Source organism: Euprymna scolopes, chromosome 46 (genome assembly GCF_053919585.1).
Source record: "Euprymna scolopes isolate OS-2025 chromosome 46, ASM5391958v1, whole genome shotgun sequence".
Taxonomy (NCBI): Eukaryota; Metazoa; Mollusca; class Cephalopoda; order Sepiida; family Sepiolidae; genus Euprymna; species Euprymna scolopes.
Window position 1 is genome coordinate 138,383,492 of NC_136527.1, and position 14,130 is coordinate 138,397,621.

Here is a 14,130-nt window from a genome sequence, read left to right on the forward strand (position 1 = left end):
CGTTGTTTCCTTAATAAATTATTTCAGCTAGAGCCGATGAATTGTCAGATATATTTTTTTTTTACTTCGTTTTGTTTTGGTAAGGTTTCATTATTATTTAACATTTATTAATACATGAGATATTTCTTCCTAACTGAAATAATTTATTAAGGAAACAACGGCACGTGTCATATCTCAGTCCTGGTCGGCCATTTTGGATCCTCTCGTCTAGGTCGACCAATTAGAGTGGTCGGTGTTCTGTAGTAGCGTATCTGGATATTTACCAAGAATTGTTTTGAAAAAAAAAAAAATGTCTTTCCGAGATTATTAATGATATTCCAACTTAACCCCCCCCTCCAAAAAAAAAACAAAAAAACTGATTTGTCCGCCACAAAAAAAAAGGGTCTTTCCGACATCCCCCTCCCCCGCAAAGTTGTTTTATTTTTCTTGTTTTTCATCTACTTTGAAATTTTCCGCCAAACATTACATTGCTCTGTGAAAAGGCCGTCAGGTACGCGAGTGCGCGCGCGATTCCGCCATTGAAAAAGCTCGCTTATGTTTCCGCGCGCTCGCGCGTACTTCCAACATTCCGAGGTTCATACCATGCAAACGGTAAATTTCCGACGGAAACGGTTTTCATATTCTTTTTCAGCACACTGGAATCTACAAAAAAAAAAAAAAAACATTTTCTTCTATACGAACGTGAGACGGGCCTTAAAGTAAAATAATACCAAAAACGGTTAGCTAAACTGCAGAAGCACCTATTAATGGACCCCCCCCCCCCAATAAAGGACGAAAAACATAAAAATATGTATCGTGGTTATGTTTTGGTAAACAGCTCGTAAAAACTTTTTGAGATCAATTAATTTAGATCATTAAAACTACTTAAAACAAAAAAATAAAAGAAAGAAATAAATAAACCACAATTAAAAAAAAAAAAAATTTACTTTAAATGACCGCTTAAAGGTTCCTACGCGATGTGATAAGATACCCCACTACGCCCGTTCGCACGCGAACGTATCACGTAAGAAAAACACTACCGAAAGCGGTAAAATGGCACAAAATAGTCCCAAGGTCTAGGGGTTCATACCATGCAAACGGTAAATTTGCGGCGGATTTGATTATCAGATTCGTTGTCAGCGACCTCGAATACTCCCTAGAAAAAAAAAAAAATTAGAGTGGTCGGTGTTCGGACTGTTCGGTTGTCGCGTAAGATAACATTTACCAAAAGAACTGAAAATAAAATTTTTAAAAATACATCGGTAAACCCTGTGTGCTTTTCGAGCCGAATAAACATTTTACGGTGCTAATAATACACTTACTGATCCGCGCGATTTTTTAAATCGTATTTCCAAGTTTAATTAAAGTTTTATGATATGTTTTTTTTTTTATTATTCAATTATAAGGTTAAAGGGTAATCGTGGAGAAAGAGTAAGCCTGTTTCCTCCGTTTGACTATAGGTGGCGTTACTGTCTGTCCACCCAGTTACGGAAGCACAAAATGTATATAATGGCACCCTTGAAATAAGAATAAATGTGTTTGTTATATTTTAATTTCAAACATTTTTTTGTTTGTTTTTTTTTTTTGCAAACATATGTAAGTTTTTTTTTTTTTTTTTTTTTTTTTTTTTTTTTGCAAGCATAAACTAAATGTTTTTGCTATATTTTTCTTTTAAACATATTTATGGGTTCAACCGTTTTTCCCCGAGTATTTTTTACGCTCTTATAATAAAAAAAAAAATCAACGTTTTTTCTTTTATCTTTTTTTTTTATGGACTCCCCCCTTTTTTTCTTAATTTTTCTGCAATTATTTTACCTTTTCCGCAAGTATATATATATATATATATATATATATATATATATATATATATATATATATATATATATTTGAAAAAAGGATATTGTTGTAAAACCTGAATCTTACTTGAAACTACTATTAAAAAATAGCGCGGTACAATAAGTGCTTAAGCAAACTTTTCAAAAGGAAAAATATTTCAAAAATATTTAGTTTATGCTTGCAAAAAAACAAAACAAAAAAAACGTAAATGTTTGAAAATAAACAAGCAACAACACGTAAATGTTTGAAAAAATAAAACTTAAATATGTTTGCAAAAGCAAAAAAAAACGTAAATATGTTTGCAAAAAAATAAATATGTTTGCAAATAAATATGTCTGCAAAAACAAAAAAAAAACGTAAATATGTTTGAAAAAAAAAACTTAAATATGTTTGCAAAAAAAAACATGTTTAAAATTAAAATATAACAAAAACATTTATTTTTATTTCAAGGGTGCCATTATATACATTTTGTGCTTCTGTAACTGGGTGGACAGACAGTAACGCCACCTATAGTTAAACGGAGGAAACAGGCTCCCTCTTTCTTCACAATTACCGGTTAAAGTATAGAATAGGTACAAAACACCCTCCCCATGTTAAGAATGGCTTTTTAAATAATAACGTTATTATTTCAGCACAGATCAATAATTGCACTTGCACTAGTACCCATTTTACATTAAATAAAAACACTAAAAAATTATCCAGTTAGGTAGAAAAGTAAGTTATCTTGCCTTTGATAACATTTATTTGTTATATATTTGATTTTGACAACTTTTTCGAATCCATGTGTATAGTAAAACAAACCCTATTATTAACGTCGTCGTCGGTGTTGTGGGATCGTCTAAAAATGTCTCCTTTGGTGAAGAAAAAAAAAAGTTAAAATATCTGTGCGAACATGTTTCGTCAGGGACACCAAATCAGCTATCACCGTGTGGAAAACGCCGGAAGCAATGCAACAATGAAATGCCTCGACAAATATGCTGGATAATTATTTTTTTACCCTTCACTGAAACTGAAAACTGAAACGCGCAACTGGAGAAAAGAAAGAAAAGATAAGGAAAAAAGAAAAGGAAATAAAAGAGAAAGAAAAGAAAAAACTTCACAAACTTAAATGCTTGACAGCGACACCAGACCGCAAAGTGAAGAGGAGCAACGAGAACATTACAAACTTAATTAAATGACTGACCCCTTGACATTTATTGTTTGTGGCTCAAATCAAATTATTAAGTTTTAGACCCATGTCCAAGGAACCTATATCTAAAATTTCAAGTGTTTAGACCCAAAATTGCCACAGGAGTTTGGTAGAGTTCTTAAAGGTCAAATCGTTGAACTTTGACCCCTTAACAGCCAAATTTCTGGCCTAAAACGGATTACAAAGATTTTCCCAAATCTTAGTACCCTGTATGTTAAATTTCAATTCTGTAGACTGAAAATTGACAGAGTTATTGCGTAGTCAAATGTGCACATACACAAACACACAGACACAGACACGTTCACTTATATATATATATATATATATATATATATATATATATATATATATATATAGATAGATAGATAGATAGATAGATTTGTCTTTCCCTGTCCCTGTCTCATGTTGTCAACGACATTTGATATGGTAATCTTTTTTTCTTTTTTTTTCTTTTTTTTTTTTTTACACAGTGGTCACCACTTATCAAGGCCCGGAAGCCACTCAGGGATAAGGGTTATTGCAAGTACATTACGTTAGTGTAGAGATTTGATGAAGTGTTTACTTAAGGGGGCGGTTCATTAGGAATTTGTTAACGTTGGACTTGAAGACATCCAAGTTGTAGTCAGGTGGGAAGCAGGCAGACGGAACAGAGTTCCACAGGCGTGCAGTTCTAAGAAAGAAGCTTTGTTCATGGAATCCACGTTTTGATTTAGGCACAGATAAAGAGTGGGGGAAATTTTTCACAGTGGATTCAGCTAGACAGGTGTTTTTCATGAAAGATTGGCTAGGGGGCCCAGAGATTGGAGTTCAGACGAGCACCTGCCATGGAAATAACGATAAAACAAGGATAGGCTCGCAACGTCTCTTCTGTGGGAGAGAGGTTGGCATCCCTCACTAAGCCACGAAGTCTATTTTGTACTCTGTCAAGGCAGGATAGGCTGTTTTTAGCAGCTCCTTCCCAGATATGGCAGCAGTATTCCATCCTTGGCCGTACTTGGCTTTTATATAGATAGAGAATTACATCAGTAGTGAGATATCTTCTGGAGTGGTAGAAGGAACCCACCATCTTTCCAGCAACCTTAGCAGCAGACTTGATGTACGTGTTCCATTTCAGATCAGGAGTAAAGGTCAAACCCAGAAGCTTGTCAAAACACGGGGCCTCTCCCAGACGAGAGCCACCCATCCCAATTGATGGCAGATGGGGATCAGAGCGTTGATGATGCAAGGATAGGAGTTTGGTTTTAGATGCATTAAAGGTAACCAGCCACGTCTTCCCCCACTGAACCACGCGCTCGAGATCAGAGGAGAGAGAATCAGAGAGAACTTTGTCATTTACAGCCTTTGATGTGTTGCCGTAGATGGTCGTGTCATCAGCATAGATGTCAACGAATGATTTAAGTATGTGTTTAGGGTTCCATCGGGCGAGGATGCTCAGGATCAAGGAGAGCCGTCACCTCGCTGACTTACGACCAGTACCGGCGGAGTTCGTGGCAATCGAAGAAAGCGTGATTACACTGATCTTTGATGCCGGGGCCACGGAGGTCCAGGCCGGAATGATTTTAAATAACTGCTTTATTTTCAAGCACAAAATAAATTCCAATAACTGTTTTATTTATAAACAAATCAGGCAGGGCAGCAGAACTGTGAACTTTTTTAATTCCGCCTAACAAGGCATATTGCTAATTTGATGTGAGGGGCTATTATCAGGGACCTAAGTTGCAGGTGTACTTATGTAGGGAGTTTAGCAGCAAGATGTTTGTTCACATTACACTTGAACTTCTCCATGTCAATACAGTTGGGGAAGCAGGAATTCGGAAGTTTAGCAGTTCTATATATATTCTTCCTTAATTGGAATTCATTTTTGAGATGAGCATTATATATATTAATTTATTTTTATTTCGGACTATTATTCTCATCTTTATTAGTTGTTGTTTTTCATCTTTTATTGGTTTTGTTTATTCACAATGTTTCGGCCAACTAATTCTTCGTCAGAAGAATCCAACATTGATCGCCCTTCGGGGCCCGTGGCGCAGTTGATAGAGACGTTGAATCTCTACAGTTCCAGATGGACATTGTCTGAAGATAGCGGTTTCAATCCCACCCAAAGCATGCCAGAGGTTTACTTGGCCAAAAAATGTGGTGAGATGACAACAACTACGGATGGCAGTGATGGCTGAGAATGCAGTTAGGAGATTCGAAATTCCTATCCGTCGCGGTTACCACCTGATGAAGGCCAGAGGAATTAGTTGGCCGAAACGTTGTGAATAAACAAACCAATAAAAGATGAAAAAAAAACAACTAATAAAGATGAGAATAATAGTCCGAAATAAAAATAAAATTAATATGAGCATTCTTTGTCTGCGGAAATGGTTTGGGAACATGTGCTAAACCGTGTATGTTTAGGCTACATGAATCGATCACATTTTGAAGCCATACATGACGTCATATCAGAAAGGGAATTTCTCAATATAGGAGCTAGTCAGTCAAAGATCAAGGGTAGTCAGGCAGTTGAGTCCGGATCAGAGTCAGCGTAGTCAGCCGGACAGAGCTGACATGAGGAGGGTCCCCCTTAGAGGCGAAGGGGTAGAACATTAAACATATAGAAATGACTTTGAATTCCTTGACGTCATCATCTTCATCATCAAGCGTGCCAGAGGTTTACTTGGCCAAAAATGTGATGCGACGACAACAACTACAGATGGCAGTGATGGCTGAGAATGCAGTTAGGAGATTCGAAGTTCCTATCCGTCGCGGTTACCACTTGACGAAAGCCAGAGGAATTAGTTGGCCGAAACGTTCTGAATAAACAAACCAATAAAAAATGAAAAACAACAACTAATAAAGATGAGAATAGTAGTCCGAAATAAAAATAAATTAATATCTAGCAGTTCTGGGGAAGAAATTATTAGAATAGAAGGCTTTCTTACATCTAGGGATCTCTGCTGTGTAAGGGTGGGATTTCGTTGCTTGTCGGGTTTGTCGAGGGTATTTTCATCAAGGGGGGACAAGAGCTTGTAGTTCGTCGGAGCATCCACCATTAAAATACTTGTAAAACGGGCAGAGGGATGCAACATTTCATCGATGGGACAGAGGCTGAAGCTTAGATGACAGTTCAGGACCTATCAGGTTGGCAGTACTTTCAGGTAATGTTTCTTTGGCCATTGCTATTATTGGTTGAGAAGGTTTCTTGTAATTATTGAAGGAAACAAGCTTCGTCTTGGCAGCATTGAACGTGACCATCCATTTTTGTCCCCATTTCACTACAGATGACTTTGTTCGCAACCTGATAATAATTTAGCTTAAATGTGTGTGTGTGTGTGTGTGTGTGTGTGTGTGTGGGTGTGTGTGTGTGTGTGTGTGTGTGTGTGGGGGGGTGTGGGGGGTGTGGGTGGGTGCACCTAACTACTAAAATTAACTAAATTTCCTTTATTCTGATGTGTAGATTTACGTTTTCAAAATGATATTTTTGTCGTGTGGGTGCTACCATAGTTTATTTAAACCAAAACTTCAACAGTTATATTGAATTTGAAGGATTATCTCCCTTTCTGTCTTGCATTTAACATTCTGAAAACAAGACGTAATTGTTTCAAAACGGTTGTCATTCAAACGATTAGAATTAAAATCTATCATATATATATATATATATATATATATATATATATATATATATATATGTATATATATATATATGTATATATATATATATATATATGTATATCTATAATATAAAGCTGTGTGTGTGTGTGTGTGTGTGTGTGTGTGTGTGTGTGTGTGTGTGTGTGGTCACAAATAGGCTCCTATATGGTTGACTATTTTAAAAAATTGGTCACATATAATTTAAAATACTTGTAGAACAGGCAGAGAGATGCAACATTCCGTTGATGGTACAGAGGCTGAAGTTTAGATGACAGTTCAGGACCTCTTAAGCTAGTGACTCTCTTTTGAACCCTGTCCAGGAGCGAGAGACTAATAGCAGATGCACCAGCTCAAATGTGACAGCAGTACTCCATACATGGGTGAATGATGGCTTTGTAGAGGTACAGGATACTTTCAGGTGTAAGTAACTTTCTAGCATGGTAGAGAGAGCCCACCTTATACCACTATCAGCCGGTCACTGAGGTGTGACCGACAGACGTGTTATAGTAAATGTCTTAAAGCGGTCTCATGAAGATATGAAGATGGGCCAGTCATTAGGGTCTGTGTAGCAAGAAGAAAATCATACCTGAGATGTTGGATCTGGGTGTGGCTCCTTTCTTTTCTCAAGATGATCTCTTCACCCTGGTGGCATTCTGGTGGGAATCTTCATCTCTTTGACCCCAGGGCCGTCTTTCGACTTAAGACATTTATGAAGGCATTCATGGCAGACACAAGAAAAACGACACGCGACACAATTGTAATATACATAAGGTACAACTAACTATTTTATTTTACAAAATATATATTACAATACATATTACAATTAATTTTTAAAATTAAAACTGGATAATAGGATTTTCGAAGCTAACTAACCTACCCTAACTAGAGTTGAGGGAGGGGGTGGCCCCCTCATTTACTGAGAGACAGAATATGTGTCCTCACATCATGGTGGTCGTGCAGGAAAGAGACAGAAAGATAGCAAGGGAATTATGGGAAGGGATTTCTTTGTATCTCTACGCTCATGGCCAAATTACCACTCGTCCATGCTGCAGAGTGTGTTAGAAACAGTGGCACAAAGAAATAGTGCCACACAAGGTGTCACGATTAACAGCAGTCGAACGATTCGAACTCGGCAACACGAGACATCTCTGGCTTGATTTAGCAAAGACTGTATCAATTCAGCTACCATTAACCGCGTGAAATAATGTTGAATTTAAACATTATAATTTTAAATGTTCTTTACGTCAGTCAGACAGTGATCTAATCGTTATACGATGATCTATGCATATATATATATATATATATATATATATATGTATATATATATATAAGGTACAACTAAGGTACAACTATAAGGTACAACTTTTATTTTACAAAATATATATAACAAAAACTTTAACAATTAAAAAACTGGATAATCGGCTTTTCAAAGCTAACTAACCTAACTAGTATTGAGGGAGGGGGTGCTCCCCCCCCCCCATTTACGGAGAGACAGAATATTCGTCTTCACTTCATGGTGGTCGTGCAGGAAAAAGAGAGAGCTCTAGGAAAAGGAATTATTGGAAGGTGTTTCTTTGTATCCCTACGCACCTGGCCAAATAACCACCCGGTCATGCTGCGGAGTTTGTTAGAATAGTAAATAATGGACAGTCAACTATTCCCCCACTAACAAACAATCATGAGGTTGCTTGCACGGCAACTGACAAGGCTAATCTTCTTGCCAGTCGGTTTGCCTCAAACTCCACACTGAACTCGGTACACCACTCACTCCCTGATTTTCCTCTGCGAACAGACGCCACACTAGACGATTTGAAAATCACCCCTTCTCAGGTACATGCTATTATGAAAAACCTAGACACCTCAAAAGCATGTGGACCAGATCTCATTCCGGCTGTGCTATTAAAAAAATACTCTGCCGAGGTTGCTCCAGTTCTGTCCAAACTTTACAATAAATGCCTTAACAAATCTTGTTTTCCCGACTGCTGGAAAACCGCCTCTGTGGTACCAGTCTTCAAGAATTCTGGTGAAAGAACTGACCCACTAAATTATCGCCCCATTAGCCTCCTCCCGCTTTTCGCCAAAATATTTGAGTCCTTAGTTAATCAAGCCCTAGTCCAGCACCTAACAGCTGCTAAACTCCTGACTGACAAACAATATGGATTCAGGCAAGCCCGTTCAACAGCAGATATCTTAACTGTAGTTTCTGAACGTATATACCGTTCATTGGATAAAACAGGGGAGGGTAGAGTGGTGGCCCTTGATATATCTAAGGCTTTTGACAGCGTATGGCACAATGGTCTTCTAAGGAAAATTAGATCATATGGAATCACTGGAAGAATTCATAATGTAATTAAATCCTTCTTAAGTAATAGAAAAATCAAAGTTGTCCTCGACGGCCTACATCCAAACAATATGACATAAATGCGGGAGTACCTCAGGGGTCTATCCTTGGACCTCTATTATTCCTGATATTCATAAATGACCTCCCTGATAAAATTGTTTCGGAGATGGGTATATTTGCCGATGACACCACTCTCTATAACAGATATGAGGGGAAAACAAATGAACACATATCCAAGGAAATGGCAGAAACACTAGAGGATGCCCTCCAATCCGTAGTGGAATGGGGACAAAAATGGTTGGTCACATTCAATGCTGCTAAGACTAAGCTTGTTTCCTTCAATAACTACAAGAAACCTTCTCTACAACCAATAGCAATGGCCAAGAACACATTGCCTGAAAGTACTTCTTTTAAACTCCTCGGCCTAACGTTTACAGGGAATATGAACTGGAATAGATACATTGAGAGCATTGCCAAGGCTGCTGCAAGGAAGGTTGGCTCCCTCTACCATGCTAGAAAACTACTTACGCCTGCCAGTATCCTATACCTCTATAAGGCAACCATTCGCCCATGTATGGAGTACTGTTGTCACATCTGGGCTGGTGCATCTGCTGCTTGTCTCTCGCTCCTGGACAGGGTTCAAAAGAGAGTCGCCAACCTGATAGGTCCTGAAATGTCATCTAGGCTTCAGCCTCTGTCCCATCGACGAGATGTTGCATCCCTCTGCCTGTTCTACAAATACTTTAATGGTGAATGCTCTGACGAACTGCAAACACTTGTACCTCCCCGACGTAATTACCCCCGACAAACCCGACAAGCTACTAAGTCTTATCCCTTTACAGTAGAGATCCCTAGGTGCAAGAAAGCCTTTTACTCCAATAGTTTCTTCCCCAGAACTGCGGGTCTTTGGAACTCCCTTCCGGGATTCTGCTTTCCCAACTGCAATGATATGCAGAAGTTCAAGTGTAATGTTAACAAACATCTTTCTACTCATCTCCCTTCATAATGATCCCGCTAATTAAGTCCATGATAGTAGCCCCCTGCTTCAAAGTGGCACTGTGCCTTGTTTGGGGTGAAAATTGAATTAAAAAAAAAAAAAAAAAAAAAAAAAAGAACAGTGGTACAAATAAATAGTGCCACAACCTTCTTCACAGCAGCCTTGGCAATGCCTTTAATGTATCTGTTCCAACTCATGTTCCCTGTGAACAATAAGCCGAGGAGTTTGAACGAAGTACTTTCAGGTAATTTATCTTTATCCATAGCTATTGATCGTTGGTAAGGTTTCATGTAATTATCAAAGGAAACAAGCTTTGTCTTGACAGCATTGAACGTTACCATCCATTTTTGACCCCATTCCACTACAGACTAAAGGTCTTCCTCTAGGGTTTCTGCCATTATCTTAGATATGTGCTCATTAGTTTTCTCCAGGTGCTTGCTATAGAGCGTGGTGTCATCAGCAAATATACCCATCTCAGAGACAATTTTATCAGGTAATCAGAAATAATAAAGGTCCAAGGATCGATCCCTGAAGTACACTCGCAATTATATCATATTTTTTTGACGTACGCCCATCGAGGACAACGTGGATTCTTCTCTGATTTAAGAAGAATCTAATTATGCTAAGCATTCGTCCAGTAATACCATAGGACTTTTATTTGCACGAGAAGACCATTAAATAACGTTAATAAATTACGCTTAAAGTAAACGTGTGTGTGTTAATTTTATTTTTATTTTCGGACTATTAGTCTCATCTTTATTAGTTGTTTTTTTTTTTTTTTCTCTTTTTATTGGTTCACAACGTTTCGGCCAACTTCCTCTGGCCTTCGTCAAACATTGTCTGAAGATAGCGGTTTCAATCCCACCCAAAGCGTGCCAGAGGTAATTGGTCAAAAAATGTGGTGAGACGACAACAACTACGGATGGCAGTGATGGCTGAGAATGCAGTTAGGAGATTCGAAGTTCCTATCCGTCGCGGTTACCACCTGACGAAGGCCAGAGGAAGTTGGCCGAAACGTTGTGAACCAATAAAAAGAGATTAAAAAAAAAAAAACAACTAATAAAGATGAGACTAATAGTCCGAAAATAAAAATAAAATTAACATAAAAATGCTCATCTCAAAATAAAAAAATTCCAATTAAGGAATAATATATATATATATAAACGTGTGTGTGTTTGTGTGTGTATTTGTGTGTGTATTTGTGTGTGTATGTGTGTGTGTGCCTGTGTGTATGTGTGTGTATTTGTGTGTGTATATATGTGTGTGTGCCTGTGTGTATGTGTGTGTGTACCTGTGTGTATGTGTGTGTGCCTCTGTGTGTGTGCGTATGTGCGTACGTGTGTGTGTATGTGCCTGTGTGTGTATGTATGTGTGTATGTATTTGTGTGCCTGTGTGTGTGTGCCTGTGCGTGTATGTGCGTGTGTGTGTGCCTGTGTGTATGTGTGTGTGCCTGTATGTATGTGTGTGTATTTGTGTGTGTATGTATGTGTGTATGTGTGTATGTGTGTACCTATGTGTGTGTGCATCTGTGTGTGTGCGTATGTGCGTACGTGTGTGCCTGTGTGTGTATGTATGTGTATGTATAAATGTGTGCGTATATATGTGTGTGCCTGTGTGTGTATGTGCGTGTGTGTGTGTGCCTGTGTGTGTGTGTGTGTGTGTGTGTGTGTGTGTGTGTGTGTGTGTGTGTGTGTGTGTGTGTGCATAGTGTTTATATACATAATTTATTGTGAATCAGGTACTACACTTTGATCCTAGTCAAAATGTAAGAGACAGAGTTAGACACCAGGGTCGTTTTTTAACGTGGAGGAAAGGAACAAAAAATAAAAATTGTCTCAGTCGTGAAGGATTTCTCCTCCACTGACAGAGAACAAGAAATTGAAGTGCAGCATCCGAAGAACAGGTACTACACTTTGAGGTATTAAATCTTTTATTCAGACAAAAATCAACATGCTCAAAAAAACTTGGACACAAGGCTAACTCAAGGGGGGAGATGGGGGTCGTTGGTCATCCTTGTCACTCTAAAACTAAACAAAAGTTTCTCTTAGCTAGGATCTTCTTTCACCATAATACCGCATTCGCCCTTTCGTACTTGGGTAATTTTTTAGATTAGATCCACCTCCACAATTTTCTTTTAAATGACGACTTTTATTTCAAGTAAATACCTGGTCTTCGGGCAAAGATCAAAGTTTAGTTATCTTTTTTGTTTTTACACGCTAAAAAAAAAGGTAAATTTATACAAATAACGTGACAGCGAATTGGGTAAAAATCCGAAAGTGTATCCGAAATTGGGTAAAAATCGATTTTGTGCGCGTAAAATTGGGATACTGCGCATGAGCAAGTAAAATTGGGGTGGTGAAGTGGTGGGGAATTAATTAAAAAGAAAAGGAAATAATTAATTTATTTATTTTTTATTATCGCTTATTTTCATTATGGATTATCTCCACTTGTTTTGATTTAAGAGTAGAGCCGATGTACGCCATTTTTGAAAGAAAATATTCCCTTTTAAAAATGTTAATATCTCCGAAACTATTAATTTGCGAGGGGTACGGTTTTCAGATTCGTGTTCAGCACACCGAAACGTAACAGAATACTACGTCTGTTTTTACTAATTCGCTGTCACGGTGTTTGTATAATAATACCAAAAAAAAAAAAATGTTTTAAACAATTTTTAAACAGTTCTTTGGCGGCCATCATTTTTACGCACGTGCGCGCGCCATACACACGTGCGTAACAAAGATGGCTGCCAAAGAATACAATGCATAAAACAACTTTTTATATCTCGATAACTACTTATTTCTGCAAAATTTCATTGCGATTTTCGTATTCAGCATAGTCGAAAACCTATGTTAGTCGTCATTTAAAAAAAAATTGTGGAGGTGGATCTAATCTAAAAAATTACCCCCAATTGTTTAAAACATTTTTTTTTAGCGTGTAGAAAGAAAAAGGGTAACTAAACTTTGATCTTTGCCCGAAGACCAGGTATTTATTTGCTCCCCCACCGAGCAAATTAGGCACAAGAAGGCCGATTTTTAATGTGAAGAGTGAGTGAAGGAGGGGAAATGGGGACCAACTCCCCGGGGAGTAGGGGAGCTGGATAGTGACAATTGGTATGAAGGGTTGCCCCTACATTGACCAAGGTCTTATCTGTGGGGGCGACCCCACATAGGGTCTTTGCTTGCAGTATCTGCCGGAACAGATACTACACTTTGATCTTGGCCCGAAGGCCAACCGTTAATTAAATTGTTTTGTTATTTATGGTATTTTTTTTCATGAGGAACTATTATTTTTGAACACCGGTTTTATCTGAATTGAAAATCTCTTTTGTTGAAATACAATTTGACGAGAAGAAATCTTAATCCAACTAAATATTTTCATCGCATTTTTTTTTCATTGTTTTTAATAATTTTATTTATTAATTTTCAAATCTGATATAATTTATTAATTTTTATGCGATCAACGAAAAAAAAAAAAAAAAGATTCATTCATTCGTCAGACGACAAAACAAGAACGGCTAAAGAAAGAAAAATGGTTTCTTAAAGAAAAGAAGATTTTTTTTTTTTAATTTATTATTATTTATATTGATTTTCGTCATTTGAGAGGTAAGTGAAAAAAATAATAAAAATATCTTTTCATTTTGGGATACTTGTAATAAACAAATATCCAACGTATTTACGGAAAATGCCGAGTCATTACCGGAAACGGCCGGAGGAGATTACGATTTGAACGCAACGATTTAAAAAAAAATTTTTATTTTTTTATTTATAGTCTTTTAAAATTATATATGTATACAATATAGGTACTACTACAGTTTATCGCCGAAAATGGAAACGGCTTTTTTTCGGGCACGTATCGTCAGAATATGAAAAAAAAAAAAATTGAACAAGGTAATTATTACTTCCGGAAAGAACGAATTGCTACGAGCTCACCCCCCACCCCCCACACACACACCTCGAAAGCCGTTCTTAACATGGGGAGGTTGAAAGTGTAATCAGTTCGGGTTTGTATTACTGTAGATTCGAAAAAGTTGTCAAAAAAACAAATATATAACAAATGATATCAAAGGCAAGATAAGTTACTTTTCTACCTAACTGGATATATTTTTTTGTTTGTTTTTATTCAATGTAATATGTTTATTCAGCTCGAAAAGC

General features: G+C 37.4%; 2 protein-coding genes across 2 annotated transcripts in view; both read left to right on the plus strand.

Annotated features, from left to right (window-relative positions):
• LOC145271429 (uncharacterized) overlaps positions 1-14,130 on the plus strand; it is a 390,062-nt gene that overhangs the window by 335,098 nt on the left and 40,834 nt on the right. The gene's annotated exons all lie outside the window — the stretch shown is intronic.
• The window catches only part of LOC145271430 (uncharacterized), a 26,776-nt gene continuing 25,544 nt past the window's right edge, over positions 12,899-14,130 (plus strand). The window contains exon 1 of the mRNA XM_080126963.1: positions 12,899-13,581. The gene's annotated coding sequence lies outside the window, so the exon portion shown is untranslated. The remainder of the gene's footprint in view (positions 13,582-14,130) is intronic.